The sequence below is a fragment of the Pristiophorus japonicus genome, chromosome 21, assembly GCF_044704955.1.
Source record: "Pristiophorus japonicus isolate sPriJap1 chromosome 21, sPriJap1.hap1, whole genome shotgun sequence".
Taxonomy (NCBI): Eukaryota; Metazoa; Chordata; class Chondrichthyes; family Pristiophoridae; genus Pristiophorus; species Pristiophorus japonicus.
Genome location: NC_091997.1, coordinates 35215557 through 35238662, shown reverse-complemented (window position 1 = coordinate 35238662; position 23106 = coordinate 35215557). Strand labels below are relative to the sequence as shown.

General features: G+C 52.8%; 1 protein-coding gene across 1 annotated transcript in view; it reads right to left on the bottom strand.

The window, feature by feature from the left end:
• LOC139233933 (catenin beta-1-like) overlaps positions 1 to 21538 on the bottom strand; it is a 62360-nt gene extending 40822 nt beyond the window's left edge. The window contains exon 1 of the mRNA XM_070864617.1: positions 21442 to 21538. The gene's annotated coding sequence lies outside the window, so the exon portion shown is untranslated. The remainder of the gene's footprint in view (positions 1 to 21441) is intronic.
• Positions 21539 to 23106: the final 1568 nt, after the last annotated feature.

Sequence of the window (23106 nt, the reverse complement as noted above, 5' to 3'; positions counted from 1 at the left end):
GAGAGGGAGAGGGAGAGGGGGGATGGAGAGGGAGAGGGGGGAGGGAGAGAGATGGAGAGGGGGGGGAGGGAGATGGAGAGGGGGGGAGGGAGATGGAGAGGGGGGGAGGGAGATGGAGAGGGGGGGAGGGAGATGGAGAGGGGGGGAGGGAGATGGAGAGGGGGGAGGGAGATGGAGAGGGGGGGAGGGAGATGGAGAGGGGGGGAGGGAGATGGAGAGGGGGGGAGGGAGATGGAGAGGGGGGGAGGGAGATGGAGAGGGGGGGAGGGAGATGGAGAGGGGGGGAGGGAGATGGAGAGGGGGGGAGGGAGATGGAGAGGGGGGGAGGGAGATGGAGAGGGGGGGAGGGAGATGGAGAGGGGGGGAGGGAGATGGAGAGGGGGGGAGGGAGATGGAGAGGGGGGGAGGGAGATGGAGAGGGGGGGAGGGAGATGGAGAGGGGGGGAGGGAGATGGAGAGGGGGGGAGGGAGATGGAGAGGGGGGGAGGGAGATGGAGAGGGGGGGAGGGAGATGGAGAGGGGGGGAGGGAGATGGAGAGGGGGGGAGGGAGATGGAGAGGGGGGGAGGGAGATGGAGAGGGGGGGAGGGAGATGGAGAGGGGGGGAGGGAGATGGAGAGGGGGGGAGGGAGATGGAGAGGGGGGGAGGGAGATGGAGAGGGGGGGAGGGAGATGGAGAGGGGGGGAGGGAGATGGAGAGGGGGGGAGGGAGATGGAGAGGGGGGGAGGGAGATGGAGAGGGGGGGAGGGAGATGGAGAGGGGGGGAGGGAGATGGAGAGGGGGGGAGGGAGATGGAGAGGGGGGGAGGGAGATGGAGAGGGGGGGAGGGAGATGGAGAGGGGGGGAGGGAGATGGAGAGGGGGGGAGGGAGATGGAGAGGGGGGAGGGAGATGGAGAGGGGGGGAGGGAGATGGAGAGGGGGGGAGGGAGATGGAGAGGGGGATGGAGGGGGATGGAGGGGGGAGGGAGATGGAGAGGGGGGGAGGGAGATGGAGAGGGGGGGAGGGAGATGGAGAGGGGGGGAGGGAGATGGAGAGGGGGGGAGGGAGATGGAGAGGGGGGGAGGGAGATGGAGAGGGGGGGAGGGAGATGGAGAGGGGGGAGGGAGATGGAGAGGGGGGGAGGGAGATGGAGAGGGGGGGAGGGAGATGGAGAGGGGGGGAGGGAGATGGAGAGGGGGGGAGGGAGATGGAGAGGGGGGAGGAGGGGGAGATGGAGAGGGGGGGAGGGAGATGGAGAGGGGGGGAGGGAGATGGAGAGGGGGAGAGGGGAGATGGCGAGGGGGGGAGAGGGAGATGGCGAGGTGGGGGAGAGGGGAGATGGCGAGGTGGGGGAGAGGGGAGATGGCGAGGTGGGGGAGAGGGGAGATGGCGAGGTGGGGGAGAGGGGAGATGGCGAGGTGGGGGAGAGGGGAGATGGCGAGGTGGGGGGGAGATGGCGAGGTGGGGGAGAGGGGAGATGGCGAGGTGGGGGAGAGGGGAGGATGGCGAGGTGGGGGAGAGGGGGATGGCGAGGTGGGGGAGAGGGGAGGATGGCGAGGTGGGGGAGAGGGGAGGATGGCGAGGTGGGGGAGAGGGGAGATGGCGAGGTGGGGGAGAGGGGAGATGGCGAGGTGGGGGAGAGGGGAGATGGCGAGGTGGGGGAGAGGGAGATGGCGAGGTGGGGGAGAGGGAGATGGCGAGGTGGGGGAGAGGGGAGATGGCGAGGTGGGGGAGAGGGGAGATGGCGAGGTGGGGGAGAGGGGAGATGGCGAGGTGGGGGAGAGGGGAGATGGCGAGGTGGGGGAGAGGGGAGATGGCGAGGTGGGGGAGAGGGGAGATGGCCAGGTGGGGGAGAGGGGAGATGGCCAGGTGGGGGAGAGGGGAGATGGCCAGGTGGGGGAGAGGGGAGATGGCCAGGTGGGGGAGAGGGGAGATGGCGAGGTGGGGGAGAGGGGAGATGGCGAGGTGGGGGAGAGGGGAGATGGCGAGGTGGGGGAGAGGGGAGATGGCCAGGTGGGGGAGAGGGGAGATGGCCAGGTGGGGGAGAGGGGAGATGGCCAGGTGGGGGAGAGGGGAGATGGCCAGGTGGGGGAGAGGGGAGATGGCCAGGTGGGGGAGAGGGGAGATGGCCAGGTGGGGGAGAGGGGAGATGGCCAGGTGGGGGAGAGGGGAGATGGCCAGGTGGGGGAGAGGGGAGATGGCCAGGTGGGGGAGAGGGGAGATGGCCAGGTGGGGGAGAGGGGAGATGGCCAGGTGGGGGAGAGGGGAGATGGCCAGGTGGGGGAGAGGGGAGATGGCGAGGTGGGGGAGAGGGGAGATGGAGAGGTGGGGGAGAGGGGAGATGGAGAGGTGGGGGAGAGGGGAGATGGAGAGGTGGGGGAGAGGGGAGATGGAGAGGTGGGGGAGAGGGGAGATGGAGAGGTGGGGGAGAGGGGAGATGGAGAGGTGGGGGAGAGGGGAGATGGAGAGGTGGGGGAGAGGGGAGATGGAGAGGTGGGGGAGAGGGAGATGGCGAGGAGGGGAGGGGGAGGGAGATGGCGAGGAGGGGAGGGGGGGGGAGATGGAGAGGGGGGAGGGGAGGGAAGGGCTGGTGTCACGGACCCGTGGGGCCCAATGGCTTGTTCCTGTGCTGTACACTCGATGTCATTCTATATAATCGACAATGGCACTTTCTACACGTGCCAAGTTTCACCCAAAAACAGCGATAGATACTGGGAGTAAACGTCGGTGTGTTAGCAGCCCGTACGGGGACACACACACAGCACGCTGCTCTCACTAGTCCAAGGTTCATTATTGCAGTCCTGTTCTGTACACAGGCCCGCCCAAAGCAACCTCGGTCCCAGCACAGCCCTCAGTGGCGCCTCTGGGCTGCATGCATATTCCGTGCAATACTCTCAGCGCCAGAGTTGCTGTGGGGCACACGCTGCTCAATTGTTCACACAATCCCTGCCCAGTGTTTGCATTTTGGGTTGATATTTCCACTCAAACTCACTTGCATATCACCAAACCTAAAATCGCCCCCTCCATGGCCCAGCCCAGGCAAGCAGCAAGTTACAACGTATTTTCTTAAAAATTTGCATTCAAAAATATTCCTTGACGTATTTAAGCGCGGTAAACAGGTGCAGTTTTATTAATGCAGCTGAAAATGGGTTTATCGTAAATAATGGGCATCTTAATCAGTGTCAGTTCCACCATCTGTGGAAAAACGTGATTTTAAAATCACAAAGTGACTTTAAAAATGATACATGTGCATTTAGTTTAACTGGTGTATGCCAGTCAATTCTAGTAAATTTAAATATTTAGAAGCTTTTAAAAAGGTGGCGTTTAGCGCCGCATTGTCGGAAGGGCGGGCTGAGGGAGCGCCGCACTGTCGGAGGGGTTTGCTGTGCGTAAATTGGCTGCCACGTTTCCTACATTACAACAGTGACTACCTTCAAAAATACTTCAAAAATATTGTGAAGCGCTTTTGGACAACCGGCGGTCCTAAAGGCGCTATATAAATGCAATTTTTCTTTTTTTAGGCTACTCAATATCGCAGTGCGCAAACTATAGACCATCAAACCAACTTATGGTAATACACTGACTGAACTGCTAGAGTTTTTCCCCTTTAAGAGATCTTGTAGCTTTTGAACAGCGGGATGGTTTGCTCTTCAGACACTAAAAAGTAACCAATATAAGCAGCTAATTGTTCCCCACAGCAGATGCTGTCCTGCATGCAGATTTAATCACCACAACTTTACTAACGCTTGGGGAGTTGGCTGGCGATAGAGCAATGCTATGTTTGGGAACCGTAAAGCTCCAAACAAGAGACAGGTCAAAGAGCAAAGTCTTTTACTGGACAGAAAAATTCCTCAGCAATTAGCTCAATTAAATTAGTTATACATCCTCAACCGCGAACTCTGGCAGATTAACTGTAGCCCACAGACTCCAACACCCACAGACAGCGTGACTTAGTGTGTGGTGGTGACTAGTCACTGAGTAGGCCTCAGATTACCGTGACGATTTTTAAAGGCAGACCGAGGGAGTCGTGACAGACAGGCACCACTTACCAGTGACCACACTAGTAAAATCTGGCAGGGCCGTCCGGAGGCAAATTGTCACAATCGCACGGAATTCAGCCGCGTGTTAAAGCCCAGAGACAGCAGAGCAAGGGAGCGCGACAATTCATAATCATTACTCGATTGCAATGGGGGGGGAGAAAGGGAGAAAGGGAGGGAGGGAACAAGCTCCAGATAAATCCTCCCCCTCACTGAACCGCTACAGAAAGGAACGGCAATTACCCAACACAGAAATCCAAACAATTCCGACATTTCTCAAGCGTTCAAATCCTCAGAGACAGAATGAATAGCTGGGGAATGATCGCGCTCCCAGACAGCGGATTCCGATAGCTCGCCTCTGGGCATTGCTAAACCGGAATAAATGCACCGAAACGGGTTATACAAACACACCCCACCCCCGGGGATACACACACCACCCCCGGGGATACACACCGCACCCCACCCCACCCCTGGGATAGACACCGCATCCCAACCCCACCGCACAGGGCCTGCCATGTCTCAGTGGGCAGCACTCACGCCCGAGTCAGAAGGTCGAGGGTTCAAGTCCCATTCCAGAGACTCGAGCTCCATAATCCAGGCTGACACTCGAGGGCCAGTGCCGAGGGAGCGCCGCACCGTCGGAGGTACCGTGTTTCAGATGAGACGTTAAACCGAGGCCTCGTCTGCTCTCAGGTGGAAGTAAAAGATTTTATGGCAACTATTAGAAGAAGAGCAAGGGCGTTCTCCCCAGTTTCCTGGCCATCACTAAAACAGATTATCTGGTCAGTATCACATTGTTGTTTGTGGGCGCTTGCTGTGCACAAATTGCTACATTTCCTACATTATAACAGTGACCACACTTCAAAAAGTATTTAATTGGCTGTGAAGTGCTTTAGAACAGCCTGAGTTATGAAAGGCGCTATATAAATGCAAGTCTTTCTTCAAATCCTCGCTTTCTACAGGCTACAATGATGGTTAGCTATACATGAAGCATTGTTTGCATTGGCCTCCCGCATCACTACTTATCCTCGTGTCAATCCTGGCCACCCAAGAATGGTTAAAGTCCCGAGACAGCGGTTTGCTCAGCTAGACAGATAAACAATGAAAAGGATTAGCGGTTGCAAATGTTGAGTAACGGGCAGGCCCGCCACAGACGATAACGGGGCTTTGCAGAAATGAATCTGTGGACCTGAGTCGATGATCGGATCAGCCATGATCGCATTAAATGGCGGAGCAGGCCCGAGGGGCCGTATGTCCTACTCCTGCTTCTATTTCTAATGTTCTTATGGAACAGCGAATATTTTCACCGTGCAGTGGGCAGCACGCTCACCTCAAGTCAGGTGGTCAGGAGTTCAAGCCCTGCTCCACACATAATGCAAGCTGAAACTGTCAGAGGGAGCGCCGCACCGCCGGAGGGGCTGTCTTTCTGATGAGACTGAGGCCCCGACTGCCATGTTGCATGAATGTTAAAGATCCTGTCAAAAAGGGATTTGACAAAAAGAAGGGGAGTTCTCCCGATGTCCTGGTCAACATTCAGCCCCTCAACCAACACCACCCAATACAGATCAACTGGTCATTCAATTAATATGCTGTTGCTGGGATCTTGCTATGCGTATATTGGTGGGCGATAGTGTGAGCTGTGTGTGTGTGAGAGTCAATGTGCGAGGGGTGTTTTGGGGTGCTGAGGTCCTGTACCAATGGCAGCCTCGCGCGCACCTTGCCTGTCCCAGTTCCCAGGAGTCGGAGCTTCATCGTTCGAGAAACTCCGCAGCTGAAACAACGACGAGGTTAAACCGAGGATGTGTCACTGGGTGACACCAAACTTGGGTCGCGAAGGACTGCCACCTGTGGAGCAGAATCGAGACAGGAGCTCGAGGACGGAGAACAAATTGGAATTGCACCAGAGCTCGGGCAGAATGTTTTCAATCAACACCGAACGTAAACACATCCTGCAGTGGGAGAAACGGAGGCCAGCCTCAAGAACGGCAGCTTCTTGTGGACCCGCTCAGAGAGCAAGCCTCAGCTAATTGGGAAATGCTGCTGTGGGAGGCACAGCTCCTTCCAGCTCAACAACAAACCTGGAATTCACAATCAGCAGCACGGCCCAGATCCACATTCCTGGAATAGCACTCGGCAGATATAACTGGCAGACGAGAGGCCAAATCCACCCTCGCCCAAGCAGGGGCCATCGCCATTGTGTGCAGCTCAAGGTCATTGCCTCTGACAAACCGCGTCATTTACAGACCATGGGCACATACATCGCCAATGGAGCGTGCACCAGCTTTCCGCCATCTGCTTCGGGCACAGGACCAAGACGCTCTGATCGCCATGCTCAACAAAGCGGGAGAATCTCCGACTTTAGAGAGAGACATTGCCATCATCAAACGTTATAGAGAACTTCACAACAAAGAGCATCAGAACCGGGGGGGGGGGCGGGGGGGGGGTAGATCGTGCGAGCGAGAGACACACACAGCAAAAATACAGGGCAGAAAAGATGGGAAGGGGTTTCAGAAGCAAACTTGAGGCGATAAGCTTTTGAAGGGAGAGGGGGAAATGGTTTTGGGAGAGTTGAAAGGGCAGGGCACAGGGAGCACAGCCACCAATGCAGCAAGGGATGAGGGGTGGAGGGAGGAGATGAGCAGTCGGGGGAGTTCGGGTTGGGGGAAGAGGAGGCCGGTGCAGCTGAGAAATCACTCACCGAGGAAGGGATGAGACCAGGGAGAGATTTGAAGACAAGATCCCTGAAACAGAAGTACTGGGGGTTCACTCGCAGCTACTCTGCCTTGTGCAGATTCCTCAGTCTCAACTCAGCAAACTGGCAGATCCCGTGGTCCGGGTCGAAGTTTAAACATTCAGGGAACTTCAAACTGATGACCTCATTCAAATCTTTCCCCTACTTAAACTAAACTGGGATCCTTTCCCTGAGGCACACCTCAGGGCCAAGGGAAATTAATCTTCCATTCCCTTCATCAGAGACGGAGCAGAAAGTGAGTGAATGTAAAGTGCAGCCCAGGGTCTGCTCTCCCCCCGGTTTGTCCAGTGAAACACTGGCTCCAGCAACAGTTGGCCACCCCACCACTTATTTCTGAATACATTTCTACTCCATACACCAGCCCCCTTCCCGCCCTTTCATTCCATCCCGCGCCTCTCTCTCTCTCTCTCTCTCTCTTTCCCCCACCCCCATCATCATCATCAGAGGTTGTGGAGTCGTTTCTCCCCACCACACCCCATAGACATTCAAAGACAAAGACATTTACAGCACAGAAGGAGGCCATTCGGCCCATCGTGTCCGTGCCGGCCGACAAAGAGCCACCCAGCCTAATCCCACTTTCCAGCTCTCGGTCCGTAGCCCTGTAGGTTACGGCAATTCAAGTGTACATCCAAGTACTTTTTAAAATGTGGTGAGGGTTTCTGCCTCTACCACCCTTTCAGGCCGTGAGTTCCAGACCCCCACCACCCTCTGGGTGAAGAAATTTCCCTTCAAATCCTCTCTGAACCTCCTCCCAATTACTATAAATCTATGCCCCCTGATTGTTGACCCCTCTGCTAAGGGAAATAGGTCCTTCCTATACACACTATCCAGGCCCCTCACAATTTTATACACTTCAATAAGGTTCCCCTTAGCCTCCTCTGTTCTAAAGAAAACAAAGTCAGCCTATCCAATCTTTCCCCACAGCTATTTAAATCACTGACCACAGCACCAAGAATAACCATTAGTGCCTGCAGACGGGATCCCTCCCCACCCCCCCAAACAGGGTCAAGGTCCACAGTGACCACCACACAAGGTACATTTGCCCAACTTCCCCCTGCCCCCCCAAAACTTGGGCATCGTTGGCCGCAGTCCTGGCAGCTGGCAGGCTTTGGTCTGGGCGGGAACCCCTGCTCGCTGCCAGTGACTGACGTGTGTCTCTGGACATCAGGGGGGAGTGGGGGGGTGGGTGTTGATTACAGACTCTCCGGGGTTGCTCAGGGTACTGTGCAACACGTGACCAGCGAGTGCATGGTCCACACCAGTCATTGCAAACTGCCCAGGCTCGGGTCTAGCCGCTGCGCTGGGCTGTTCCTGTATTTTATGTTATTCAAATTGTTTGCCAGCGAAGGACCAAGAGATCCTCAAACATTCGCCGAGGACGAGCGTGGCCTGATTAAACTTGACGTCCTCAGTCCACAACTTTAGACTTAACAATGAAATATTCAGTTACATTCTCTACTGTTCTCATCAGTAGCATGTCATTCCTTACTGAATGATTCAGAGCTTTCCAAAGGTGTTATTCTCCTCCACATTCTCCCCGAGCACCCAGGCACTTTGCTGGAGGACAGCTTCCTCTGCCGCAAACAGCCTCCATATTCTCCCCGGGGCCAGTCTGTCACAATGATCCCCGACAGAGAGCTGTCTGAGCGGGGAGCGAATCCTCAACTCACCCAATGTGCACAGTCCATCAAACACAGCTCAACAGCAGGAACCCGGGCTGATTGGATCTGGGTAACTGTGGAGGGGGCATTCATCCAACTGGGGACCAGAGCTGGCTTACCATCATCTCTCGGATGGGACGTTAAACCGAAGCCCTGTCTGCTCTCAGGTGAATGTAAAAAAGATCCCATGGCACTATTTCGAAGAAGAGCAGGGGAGTTATCCCTGGGGCCAATATTTATCCCTCAATCATCATAAAAATAAAAAACAGATTATCTGGTCATTATGACATTACTGTTTGTGGGAGCTTGCTGTGCACAAATTGGCTACCGCATTTCCCACATTCCGCTATCAAGCGCTTTGAGATGTCCGGTGGTCATGAAAGGTCCTTCATGGCAAACGAGCCAAAGGTGGGCAAAGGAAACGTTACAAGGACACCCTCAAAGCCTCCCTGATAAAGTGCAACATCCCCAAAGACCACCTGAAGTGGAAGAAGTGCATCCGGGAGGGCGCTGAGCTCCTCGAGTATCATCGCCGAGAGCATGCAGAAAACAAGCGCAGGCAGCGGAAAAAGCGTGCGGCAAACCAGTCCCACCCTTTCCTTCAACCACTCTCTGTCCCACCTGTGACAGGGACTGTTGTTCTCGTATTGGACTGTTCAGCCACCTAAGGACTCATTTTTAGAGTGGAAGCAAGTCTTCCTCGATTCCAAGGGACTGCCTATGATGATGATGGTCGTGAAAGGTGCTATATAAATGCAAGTCTTTCTTTACCCACTGTGCAATTCAGGGAATCAATTTATCCGTCATACTTTACCATTGCATCAGATTGGAGGGGAGACCAGATAAAAATGAACACTCGCTGCATACCTTGGATCACCCCGCACACCCGAGGGACATTTTCTTCCCCCCCCCCCCCCCCACTCCCCCATGGCCACCTCAGAGGGGAGACACCCACGAGGTCAGAGCGCATGGGAGGCCAAGCCTCAGAGACCACCCCTTCTCCTCTCCCCTGCAGGGAGTGAACACTAACACACCTGGGGGTGGGGGGGGACAGAAACACAAAGCACGTAAAGATCTGGGGGGAGTGGGGGGAAGCACTGAGCTCTCACTTATTCCAATAGAGGGGTTTTCCAGCACAGTTTGAGGCCATTCGACCCATCGTGCCTGCGCTAGAGCAATCCAAAGCTAACCCCGCTGTCCACCCTGAGCCTGGAACCGTCCTCTGCGATTAATATTTATCCAATGTTCCCTAAAAAAAGAGAGATGTGCAATGGTCTCTACATCAACTACACCCGAGGCAAATCATTCCAAGCTCCAACAACCCTCCGTCAAGACCTTTCTCACAACCTCTGCAGGTTTTAAATGAGTAACTCCTCCCAACCAGTGATTCACTATCAAAACACCATCATTTTAAAAACCTCAAATCTCCTCGGCCTTCCCTGCTCCAGTGAAAACAGTCCCAGTATCGGACACGTCTCCTCATTACTGAGGTTTGCCACCCCTGGGGATCTGCACTGGACACAAGCTGTGTGTGTCCTTTCTATAATGAGGTGCCCAGAACTTCACACAGCTCTCTGCATACTCATTTCATTGAAGGTTACCTCCCGTAGGATGACATTTGCATGTGACTTCAGTCATATCCTAGAATGATGCAACACAGGCCACTCAGCCCATCGTGCCTGTGCTGGCTCGGTGAAAGAGCAACCAATTAGTCCCACTCTCCCTGCTCTTTCCCCATAGTCCAGCCTTTGATCATCTGTCCAAATATCTCATGTGTCTTCAGCTGCCTGGGCCCCTGGAACTCCCTGCCTAAACATCTCCGCCTCTCGACCTCTCTCTCCTCCTTAAAACCTATCTCTTTGACCAAGCTTTTTGGTCATCTGCCCTAACATCTACTTATGTGGCTCAGTGTTTAATTTGTCTTGTCACACTTCTGTGAAGCGCGTGGGATATTTTACTATGTTAAAAGTGCTATATAAATACAAGTTGAGTTGCTAATTTTTCATATATTAGTTTGGAAACCTCAATCAGGCCCTTCCCAGTCCTGCGAAACAGTAATTGCATTAATGACAGTCGGTGGGCAGCGGATCCTACGCGTTTGGTCCTTGGAGTGAAGTCGGAAGAGCTGTGTGATCAGGACACACCAAGTTTCAAAGAGACAAAAAGCCGAACCCAAACAGCACGCTATAAACAGCTGTGCCAATCCGTCATAGCTCAGAGCACAAGCTGCTTGTCAGCTGCAAACCCAAATGGTTTCCAAATCGCTGCGGGGGTGTAATATTATCTGTGTGCAGAAATTTTGGAGTCTCGTTTTTGCTGGGGGGGTGGGGTTCTGACAGGTTGCAGGGAAATAAGTAGAGAAATGATTTGTCGTAGAATCCAGCACATTCGAGCAGACCGGAGGGGGGGGGGTGGGGGGGTGGGAAGCGGATAGACGGGAGAGAGACTCTCCTGCACAGGGAGAGGGATACAGCAGCACTTGCTCGCCTCCTACATATAAAGCCAGTTTGTGGGCAGCTCATCCTGACACAGCAAGGTGCAAGGAAAGATTTTTTTTTTAAGTGGTTGAGTGGATAGTCACTCATTGCCAAGTGTGGTTTAATGTCCTTTAAATGAACAAAGAAATACTTGCATTTATATACAGCCTTTCACCACCTCAGGACATCCCAGCTAATGATGTGTAGTTACTCTTGTAATGTTGGAAGCCAATTCATGCACAGCAAGGTCCCATGAACAGCAATGTGATAATGACTAGATGTTTTTAGTGATGTCGATTGAGGTGTAAATATTGGCCAGGGCACCGGGGGGAACTCCCCTGCTCATCTTCCAAATAGTGCCATGCCATAGGAGCTTTCACATCCACCCGAGGGGGTAGACAGGGCCTTGGTTTAACACCTCATCGGACAGTGCGGCGCTCCCTCAGCACTGCACTGGCAGTGTCGGCCTAGATTGTGTTCAAGTCTCTGTAGCGGGACTTGAACCCACAACCTCCTGACTCTGAAGGTGCTCAAATGATGGGGGTCCTGACTGCCCAGTGCAGAGAGCCCCGGCGAGCTACCCCTGACCCCTGAAATGGAGCAGCAAGCTCGCAGTCTGAGACTAGGGCCCTGTGTGGGGGAAGGTTGAGAAAAAGGGAGCGGCTTTCTGTAGATTCCTTACACTCGCTGCTTTGCATTGTAATGCTGGAGTCACATGGGACTCCATGGAAAACAACTCAACAAGCCCTGAAGGCCAAGTGCACACACGGAATACATTTCAACCCAAAATATCAAACCGCACCACCAACTATCCAACGAGTAGCGATGTCAACATATACCCTCAAAATTAAAATATCTTCCCCTCAGCCCAATAACCACATTATCGCCTCAAAATTCTACATTTTCCCAGACTTCGAATAATTCACAATGATTTACTAAATAGCCAGCAATGAGCAGATGCAAGTCAAGAAATTTCTCAACTACATTTCAAAACCAGGTACTCCATTGGCTGTACAGCTCTGGGACGTCCCAGGGGGCTGAAAGACACTGCAGAAATACAAGTCTTTCTTTCACACCAAATTTCACTTCCATCAAGCACAGGTTGTTTACAGGACCAGTTCTGCCCACTTCAGATTTCATTTCATTATTAAAAGATCCATAATTTAAAAATAGGAACATGAAAATCTCCAGACATCCCCTCCGATATCTTCCCTGACTGTTGACCCAGGCAGCAGCTAAACCAGAGAGACCAGCGAGCCCTGGCGTGTCCCTCAGTTAGCGATGAGTTAGCCCCCCCTCAGCTGGGCAGTGGTGCATGATAATTTGCCTTAGTACCCCTGGATCGGGGAGGGTTTAAAAATCAGTGTTCCTGCTCCTGCCCAATAACATCTAGACTTAATTATTCCAACACTCTGGTTGGCCTCCCATCATCCACACTCTGTAAAAACACTTGCATTTATATAGCGCCTTTTACGTCTCAAAGCGCTTTACAGCTAATTAAATACTTTTGGAGTGTAGTCACTGTTGTAATGTGGGAAACACGGCAGCCAACTTGCGCACAGCAAGCTCCCACAAACAGCAATGTGATAATGACCAGATAATCTGTTTTTTTATGTTATGTTGATTGAGGGATAAATATTAGCCGAAGACACCGGGGATAACTTCCCCTGCTCTTCTTCAAAATAGTGCCGTGGGATCATTTAAGTCCACCTGAGAGCAGATAGGGCCTCGGTTTAACGTCTCATCTGAAAGTTGGCACCTCTGACAATGCAGCACTCCCTCAGTACTGCCGCTCAGACAGTGCAGCACTCCCTCAGCACCACACTGGAATGTCAGCCTAGATTTATGCGCTCTGGAGTGGGACTTGAACCCACAACCTTCTGACTCAGAGGCTTTAAGCTCATCAAAAACCTTGTTGCCGGTATCCTAACTCGCACTAAGTCCCATGCACCCATCACCCCTCCTCCCCACCCTCTCCTCCCTCCCCTGCTGACCCACATTGGCTCCCCGTCCAGCAACAGCAATTTTTAAATTCTCATCCTTGTTCTCAAATGCCTCCACAGACTCACCCCTTCCTATCTCGAACCTCCTCCAGCCCTACAACCCTCCAATTCTGCCCTCTTGCGCATCCGATTTCCATCACTCCACCATTGGCGGCCGTGCCTTCAGCTGCCTGGGCCCTAAGCTCTGGAATTCCCTCCCTAAACCTCTCCACTTCTCCACTTCTCTCTCCTTCTTAAAACCTACCACTTTGACAAAGTTTTTGGTCACCTGTCCTAATATCTCATGTGGCTTGGTGTCAAATGTTGTCTGATAACACTCCTGTGAAGCACCCTGGGATGCTTTACTACGTTACAGGTTCTATGAATGCAAGTTGTTGTTGTTGTTGGAAGTGCATGTTCAGGATTGGCAGATACTCGATGGTAATCCCAATCGGCCCACTCCCCATCAACACTCACTGTCGAGACACAAAGCTCATTGAGGGGTGGTGAGGGAAGATGGTCTCTGACAAGTCAACACTTGGAGAGCAGGGAAAATGCAGAGTACCAAGATCTTTCCATCTAGAAATATTCAACCTGTTCCCATCGGGATAGGAATCAAGTCTCGACACTACAACCAGGTATAAAGGCTTCAACCTCCTTCCAATCCTGGCCAATATTTATCCCTCAATCAACGTTAACAAAAAACAGATTATCTAGTCATTATCACATTGCTGTTTATGGGAGTTTGCTGTGCGCAAGTTGGCTGCCGCGTTTAAGAACATAAGAAATAGGAGCAGGAGTCGGCCATTCAGCCCTTCGGGCCTGCTCCTCCATTCAATAAGATCATGGCTGATCTTCGACCTCAACTCCACTTTCCTGTACTATCCCCACATCCCTTGATTCTCTTAATATCTAAAAATCTATCAATCTCCATCTTGAACGTACTCAACGACTGAGTCTCCACAGCCCTCTGGGGCAGAGAATTCCAAAGATTCACCACCTTCTGAGTGAAGAAATTTCTCCTCATCTCAGTCCTAAATAGCCGACACCTTATTCTGAGACCGTGACCCCTGGTTCTCAGGCTGCAACAGTGACCACACTTCAAAAATACTTCAATGGCTGTAAAGCGCTTTGGGACGTCCTGAGGTTGTGAAAGGCGCAATCGAAATGAACTTCTTGTCTTCCTTCACTCGCTCGCTCTCCCGATCTGCAGCCGCTGCTCCCTGGATTCCTGCCGAGTGGAATTAATTGCGAACATTCAAAGCCACAATCTCAGGGTGGGGCAGAGGAGTTCATTGGGCCCAATCACCACATCACTTCAGTCCTGTTGTTCATGTAGTTATAGTGAACTGCTTTCCCTCAGACTTTGATGCTTCATATTTATCCCTCCCCCGAGAGTCAGCCGCTCAACTAAAAAATGTGGTTAAAATCAGAGAACAAAGGATAGTGGGCTGTGTAACCAGAGGGACAGAGCCCAATTCTCAGCAAGTGGTTCAGGATTTGTACAGAGCGTGGGACCTGCCCCACGGAGTACTGGGTACAATTCTGGGCACAGTATTAGAAGGAAAGACTTGCATTTATATAGCGCCTTTCACGACCACTGGACATCTCAGAAAGTGCTTTACAGCCAATGAAGTATTTTGTGATAATGACCAGATAATCTATCTTTTATGTTGATTAGGAGAAAAACATCCAGACGCTGGGACATAGGACCAGCAGGAGGCCATTCAGCCCCTCAAACCATGGCTGATCTGTACCTCCATTTACCTGCCTTTGCTCCACAGCCCTCGATAATCTTGAGCAACAAAAATCGTTCTATCTCAGTCTTGAATACTCAAACTGGCCCTCAGAACCACAGCCATTTGGAACAAAGAGTTCCAGAATTCCACTGCCCTTTGTGTGAAGTGCTTTCTACATTACAACAGTGACCACACTCCAAAATACTTCATTGTCTGTAAAAAGCTTTGGTACATCCAGTGGTCGTGAAATGCGCTATATAAATCCAAGTCTGTCTTTCTTTGCAGACCCCTTTTTCTGGACTCTCCCACCAGATGAAATAGTTTCTCACTTCCTACCAATGAATATTAACACTTCAAACACCTTGATTAGATCACCCCTCAATCTTCTAAACTCAAGGGAACTCAAGCCTAGCCCATTCTCAATTTAACCCTTTAAACACTGGGGATTGAAGAGGGTGCAGCGAAGGAAAGAAACTGAGGGCTGGGATTATTGCAGTATTATAGGGCAAGGCTGCAGACTCTGGGAATGTTTACACGTGGGAAGTTGAGACTCGGGTTTCATCTGGGAGGGATTCAAAATCTCTCAAGAAAAGCTAAACGTTTCACCACCACAGATTCTACAACAAGAGGACACTTCCTCAAACGTGGAATGAGAAGGGGAAATAGCAGCTTAGAAATCAAGAGCATTGGATATGTACCTAGAGAGGAATTCCATAGAGGGACTGAGATGGTATTTCCTAGACTGGTTGAGCCACCAGCTTTTTCCAGATCTGACCATTCCCATCGCACAAAAATCTAGGATGACACGGAGCGCCGCACTGCCGGAGGGGCAGCGCCGGACGGAGCGCCGCACTGCCGGAGGTGCTGTCTTTCACGAGACGATAAACAGCTCTCAGCCGGACGCAAAAAATCTGATTCTCGGAAATACCAATACTACATATCACCCCTCAATAAGGCATCTAGATAGACTGAAGCCCTTCTGCTCCATGGGAGGTTTCTGTCCTCCCCGAGCTCGCCTTAGGACACCTGCGTTACAGTGTGACAGGTGTACCGCCCCAGTCAAACTCCCCACCTGCCAATAAACCCAGTCAAGAGCCTGATTGGGCTCTATATTCTCTGAATAAAACTTCCTGCAGTCAACCTGTTCGCAGTATGAGAGGGGTATCCAAGGGGAGAGGGGTAGGAGCAGAATTCCTGGTGTAAACACATTTCAAACCACAAACTATCGGAGTCCACAAAACCATCTGTATTATCATCGGCCCAACCCAAGATTGTCATCCTTATTCTAACAGGCACAGTGTATGGGTGCTTTAGGCCATTTGAGAGCAGCCCCTTGGCACTGGGAGCTATTATCAGCGGAGTTTTTTTTAATTCCCATTGAAACGGAATTAAAACCAACTTGTGCACTTGTATACATCTTTAACTATAGAGAAACACTTCAGAAGAACCCCAGGAGGGAGAGAGAAAGAAAAAGGAGAGAAAGAGAAAAAAAGCCAGAGAACACGAATAGGGGTTATAAGTCGAGTCAGGAGAGGTGACCAACGGATAAGAGGTAAAGAAAGAAAGACTTGCATTTATATAGCACCTTTCACGGTCAGCGGACATCTCAAAGCACTTTACAGCCAATGAGGTACTTTTAGAGTGTAGTCACTGTTGTAATGTGGGAAACGAGGCAGCCAACTTGCGCATAGCAAGCTCCCACAAACAGCAATATGATAATGACCAGATAATCTGTTTTTGTTATGTTGATTGAGGGATAAATATTGGCCCCAGGGCACCAGGAATAACACCCTGCTCTTCGAAAAAGTGCTGTGGGATCTTTTACGTCGACCTGAGAGCGCAGACGGGGCCTCGGTTTAACGTCTCATCTGAAAGATGGCACTTCCGACAGTGCAGCGCTCCCACAGCACTGCACTGGGACTGTCAGCCTAGATTTTTTTGTGCTCAAGTCTCTGGAGTGCGACTTGAACCCACAACCTTCTGACTCAGAGGAGAGAGTGCTGCCCACTGAGCCACGGCTGACACTGGCTTTTGAAGGTGGAGAGAGATAGAATGGAGAGAATTACAGGAGAGCAAGAGCAGAGGCTCTATCACCGACTGGGGGCAAAGTGTGGACACATCAAATCCCACGGCAGGTTACGGGGAAACAGTCTACCCAAGCATAAAACACACAGTGCAACATATGCAGAAATGTGAAATGGGGAGTTATAAAATAAATGCTCTTGGGAACAAGGTAAGCAAAAGGAGAAAGGTGATGTCAGCATTAGTGCGACAGGTGGGGGATGCCTGAAGGTGATTTTCTGGTTAACACTGTAACCTGAAACAATCTCACAACAAAGTGCCATGTTTGTTGCCTGGGAGCTGCACTTGACTCACCGCCCCTCCCAGAGAATGGTTCCAAAGGTGGCACAGCAGCAAATCATTGCTGAACTCTGATAGCAACGAGTCATTGCTCAAAGGTTGCTCACTGTCATGATACCAACATCTCACACCCTACCCCACCCAGTCTAAAGAGGCGAGTGAATTACTCAGTGATCGAGAGTCGGTGTGACTCTGAGAGCCTGCGATGCTGGGCGAGGAGAGAAAACTAGACATGACTGCTCTTCCAGCCACTGCTCCTCAGCAACACAGCATTTCTAATGTCAATGTTCTTGGCCTCTGGTGAAGCGTGGGTGGGAGGCACTGTATCTGGGGGGGGGGGGGGGAAGAGAGAGACAGACTGTGTGTGGGGAGGGGGGGGGGAAGAGAGAGACAGACTGTGTGTGGGGGGTGGTGAGAAGAGACAGACTGTGTGTGGAGGGTTGGTGAGAAGAGACAGACTGTGTGTGGGGGGTTGGTGAGAAGAGACAGACTGTGTGTGGGGGGGTGGTGAGAAGAGACAGACTGTGTGTGGGGGGGTGGTGAGAAGAGACAGACTGTGTGGGGGGGAGGAGGAGACAGACTGTGTGGGGGGGGAGGAGGAGACAGACTGTGTGGGGGGGGGGGAGGAGACAGACTGTGTGGGGGGGGGGAAGGAGACAGACTGTGTGGGGGGGGGGAAGGAGACAGACTGTGTGGGGGGGGGGAAGGAGACAGACTGTGTGGGGGGGGGGAAGGAGACAGACTGTGTGGGGGGGGGGAAGGAGACAGACTGTGTGGGGGGGGGGGAAGGAGACAGACTGTGTGGGGGGGGGAAGGAGACAGACTGTGTGGGGGGGGGGAAGGAGACAGACTGTGTGGGGGGGGGGGGGGAAGGAGACAGACTGTGTGGGGGGGGGGAAGGAGACAGACTGTTTGGGGGGGGGGGGGGAAGGAGACAGACTGTTTGGGGGGGGGGGGGGGAAGGAGACAGACTGTGTGGGGGGGGGGGGAAGGAGACAGACTGTGTGGGGGGGGGGGGAAGGAGACAGACTGTGTGGGGGGGGGAAGGAGACAGACTGTGTGGGGGGGGGGGGAAGGAGACAGACTGTGTGGGGGGGGGGGAAGGAGACAGACTGTGTGGGGGGGGGGGAAGGAGACAGACTGTGTGGGGGGGGGAAGGAGACAGACTGTGTGGGGGGGGGGGGGAAGGAGACAGACTGTGTGGGGGGGGGGGGAAGGAGACAGACTGTGTGGGGGGGGAAGGAGACAGACTGTGTGGGGGGGGGGAAGGAGACAGACTGTGGGGGGGGGGAAGGAGACAGACTGTGTGGGGGGGGGGAAGGAGACAGACTGTGTGGGGGGGGGGGAAGGAGAAGGAGACAGACTGTGTGGGGGGGGAAGGAGAAGGAGACAGACTGTGTGGGGGGGGAAGGAGACAGACTGTGTGGGGGGGGGAAGGAGAAGGAGACAGACTGTGTGGGGGGGGGGAAGGAGAAGGAGACAGACTGTGTGGGGGGGGAGAAGGAGACAGACTGTGTGGGGGGGGGGGGAGAAGGAGACAGACTGTGTGGGGGGGGGGGAGAAGGAGACAGACTGTGTGGGGGGGGGGGAGAAGGAGACAGACTGTGTGGGGGGGGGGGGAGAAGGAGACAGACTGTGTGGGGGGGGGGAGAAGGAGACAGACTGTGTGGGGGGGGGGGAGAAGACAGACTGTGTGGGGGGGGGGGGGGGGGGGGAAGAGAAGAGACAGACAGAGGGGGTAAAGCCAGCTGAGCATAATCGAATGTTTTACTGTCCTAGTTCTGAATCAGATGTTTTGTGACTGGTATAAAAAAACATTTTAATTATGTTTTTATTCCAGGTTCCAGTATTTTGCTTTTGTGTTGTGTGACTGGTGTTCTCACCGCTCACACCCAGCCCCCCCACCTCCAGACCCAGCCTCCCCCCACCCCTCCACACCCAGACTTCACAAAGCAAGAAACTGCTGTGTAGTCAAAAGGACTTTCCCAACCACAAACTTGTTTTGGAAGTGATGAGTCATTTATAATTGACAGGATTAAAATCATGTTCATTACTTCAATATTTCACAGGCAGATTCCGAACCACCTCCGTGCTAAATCAGATCACAGGTTAAAGAGCGGGATCCATTGGCAGAGTTAGGCTGGTTTTATACTGAGACCAGTAGGCCTCCTAATACACACATCAGAAACATCCCACCAGTATAAAGCCAGTGGGTGAATACAGTGCCAAGTGCGGCCCCGAGTCACACACAGCAGGAGGGAGCCAGGACTGATCCTCAGTCCATCCCAGCCAGCGCAGCAGTGGCACTACAACTGGCCGGAGTGTCGAGCGAGGGTCGGTGGGAGGAAGAGATTGGGCCGGGTTCCTGCTCATGGTTTTACGGCGGGAAACATTAAATCACCCGTAACGTTGCCCAGTGGATATGGTGGAACTGTAAACCTCCCTTCCCCCCATTACATAGGAAATCCCAATATCAATCACAAGCACACTTTGAGTTAAATGTTACAAAGTGTAACCAGGAGAGGGGTTTGTGGACAGGACTCGAGCATATGCTAAAATAAAACGGAAGTTTTCAGATCTTAGCTCTGAAACTATCCCCCAGTAACAGTTACCTGAGCACTGAACCGGTTGGTTGCCAGTCACTGCCTTCAAGGGAGAAAACCAGTGGGAGAGAGAAAGGGGAAGCTGTCAGATATTAAATATTTCACTGAATAAAGCCTCTCCAACTGTCTCATGCAGAAGCCAGCCTCAGCCCAGCTCCAAATCCAGGCAACTCATTGGATGGCAGAACTAAAAGCAGATTAATGCAGAACACATTTGACAGTCACACAAAATCTTCAAATCCAGGAAACAGATAAACAGCTGGATATGACAACATGGCCAAAGCAGCCCACTGACAAATATTTACCAACCAGGCTTCATGCACAGCCTCTCACGTGACTTCACCTCCAAAACATTTTTCTACAGATAATAAAATTATCTTTCCTTCCTGCAGAAAGCAGTAGCATCTAAACACTGCTTATAACTCAATCAGGCCATTTGGCCCAACCAGTCCGTGCTGGTGTTTAGAATAGATCCAGCCACCTTAACACATCCGTCCTCAAATCCCTTCACCCCAGGAGACTTCCCAAAGCACTTTACAGCAGGGCTGAGTCAAGGGCCCTGGTCAGAAAGATTACTGGGAACTGCAGTATTCGCAGCGCTGCTCTTTATTCACACCGTGCTGCATAATCCACTCTCCAGCTGCTCACCTTCCACCTATCCCAAATTTCATTGCCCCATCATTGTACACAAACATTTCCAATTAGTGAAACGGTTATTTCTCCAGAAATTTACAGAAAAGGAGTCACGATCACTAATCCTTCATCTTTGAAAATTGTACAGGGACACGGCATTGGCAGATTAAAACCAGGATAGCACCCTGTGACATAAAGACAGAAAACAGCAGGCTGCCCCGAGAGGCTACAGCTGTGCCCCTATTGATGGATTCAGAGAAGGGAAGAAAGATTGTAGGGCTGTGGGGAGTGGGACTGATTGGATCGCTCTCTCAAAGAGCCGGCACAGGCTCGATGGGATGAATGGCCTCCTTCTGTGCCATATCATTCTATGATTCTCAGTATCGTTCTCTGTTTATGAGATCACCTTAACCTTTGGATGAGGTAACAGCCTTGTAATTACCTCCAGGTCTCCTCACTCCACCCCTGTGTAAACAGCAGACAGGATAATACTGGAGCAGCGACTCTCTGGCAGCATGCAAGACAATTTCAGCTTTGCTCTTCGCTGCCAATAAACCAATTTCCAAGAGCAGATGGTAGTGAACCAAAAGGCTATAATTTAATCTTTAAAACACGTTTTTTAAAGCCACTTGAACTTCACTCTGGAGGCACCATTCGACCGCCCCAAGCCCTGTCTGCCTCATCCTGACAGCACAGTCCACAAACACCTGAACACAGCCCTCTCCAGTCCCCGGCCAGACTGGACAAAGCTCAGTACAGGCAGAACAAACACAGGAACTACACCAGGGCGTGGGACACAAAACCAGGAAAAACACAGATCACAAACTTCGCAAACTCTGCGCTTCAGGAAATGGGGGCTGGAGGCAAAGAGCCGGAATTTACAAACTGCAAACCTTTACCAGTCCGATGATGTTAATGAGAATCCTGAATAATGTTACTCACCCCTTTGAACAACAGGCTGTTCAACCTGAAAAACCCTCACAGTGAAATCCCCGAGAGATTGAGCGCAGTGTCCGGGGGGGGGGGGGGGGGGGGGAACTTCCCAAATCCATGGTCAGTGTCAACAAGGAGGCACCGGACCCCAACCCCAGGCACCGGACCCCCGGCCCGGCCCAAACCAGCGTCGGACCCCCAGCCCAGTCGCGCCGCTATCCGGCGGGTGCAGTGCAGCCTTCCTCCCAGACCCGCCGCCACAGGTGAGCCCGGAGCCGGTACCTGCCGAGCGCTAGCGCTGCCGCTGCCGCTGCCGCTGCCGCCGTCCCTCGAGCCCCGCTCCGCTCCGCTACGAGTGCCGAGTGCCGGCTCCGCCCGCCGCCTTTCCCACAACAAAGAGGCGCCGGCACCCAGCCCGGCCCAGGCCCCGCCCCCGGTCCGTGCCCATTGGACAGCGCTCGTCGACCTATACGCCCATTGGTCCGTCCCATTGCCAATCTAACCCCGATGCCCATTTCTATTGGTCCGTATATTGCCAATGACCACGATGACACTTTGGAACCGCCTCTTCCTGGCGCTGATTGGTTGGATGGAGGCGGGACGGGCATCTCATTGGTCCATTCCCACACCAGAGGGGGCGGTCCACTGACTTATGCCAATTTATTCCGTCTCCTCTCTGCGGTTGCGTGAGGCCACACCTGTCCAGCTCAGGTAATTCACCTGGGCACCCACCCACTCACTCCCTCCCTCACTCACCTGGGCACTCCTCATCCCCTCTCCTGGGCACCCACCCACCCACTCACTCACTCCCTCCCTCCCTCCCTCACCTGCGCACCCACTCACTCCCTCCCTCACCTGGGCCTCCCTCATCCCCTCTCTTTGGCCTCCCTCCCTCACCTGTACCTTGGCCCTTCCTCCTTCCCTCACCTTGACTCCCTCCCTCACCTGGGCCTCCCCCCACCTTCCCTGACCGGTCTTTTCCTCCCTCCCCTGGGCCTCCCTCACCTGTACCTTGGTCCTCCCTCCCTCCCTCACCTGTGTCCCTCCCTCACCTGGGCCTCCCCCACCTTCCCTCCTTCATCTGGGGCGATCCCTCTCTCCCTTAGTTTATCTTTAGCTCATGCAGCTGCCTATTGGATGGTAAGCATGTGGGGCACATGGGGACTGGAGTGCATTGTCACCCCCGGCAACCAAATTTTAATTTGATTTTATATGTTTTAAAGTTTAATTTGTTTTAATTGCCGGGTTTTTCGTGTCCCCCTCCCCTTTTATAGGGGCACTTGTAAAAATTTATGATTTTATTGCCCAAAAAAATCACCAAAAAAAAGAGGGCAGTTAAAAATGTCTGGCGTGTCCCCCAGATCGGGGGGCACTTGATTTAACGGTTTAATTTTGTTCTCCAATCAAAAGAGTTGTGGGGCACATGAGTGTGCGAGGTTGCAGCCCCTGTTTCAATATTTAAAGGGGCTGCTCCTCAATTTCTGGCTGCACTTCAGTCCCACACTCCCGATCTTTGGGCACCTTGTGCGGAGGGGAGCGGGTAGGTCCGAGGGCCTCCTTGTAGGACTGCTCCTGGGCACGGCCAAGGGGGCCATCAGCCGGTCCAGGCAGCGGGCGGTCGAGGGGGTCATTCAGCCCGACTGCCTGCCTCTCTTCCATGCGTATATCCGCGCCAGGGTGTCCTTGGAGATGGAGCACGCAGTGTCCACCGGTACGCTCGCGGCCTTCCGCGAGAGGTGGGCGCCAGAGGGACTGGAGTGCATCGTCACCCCAGGCAACCAAATTTTAATTTGATTTTATATGTTTTAAAGTTTAATTTGTTTTAATTGCCGGGTTTTTAGTGTCCCCCTCCCCTTTTATAGGGGGCACTTGTAGAGCCCAAAAACAACAACAACAAAAAAACCTACAAAAACACAAAAAAAAACAAAAAAAGGGCCTTGGGAAATG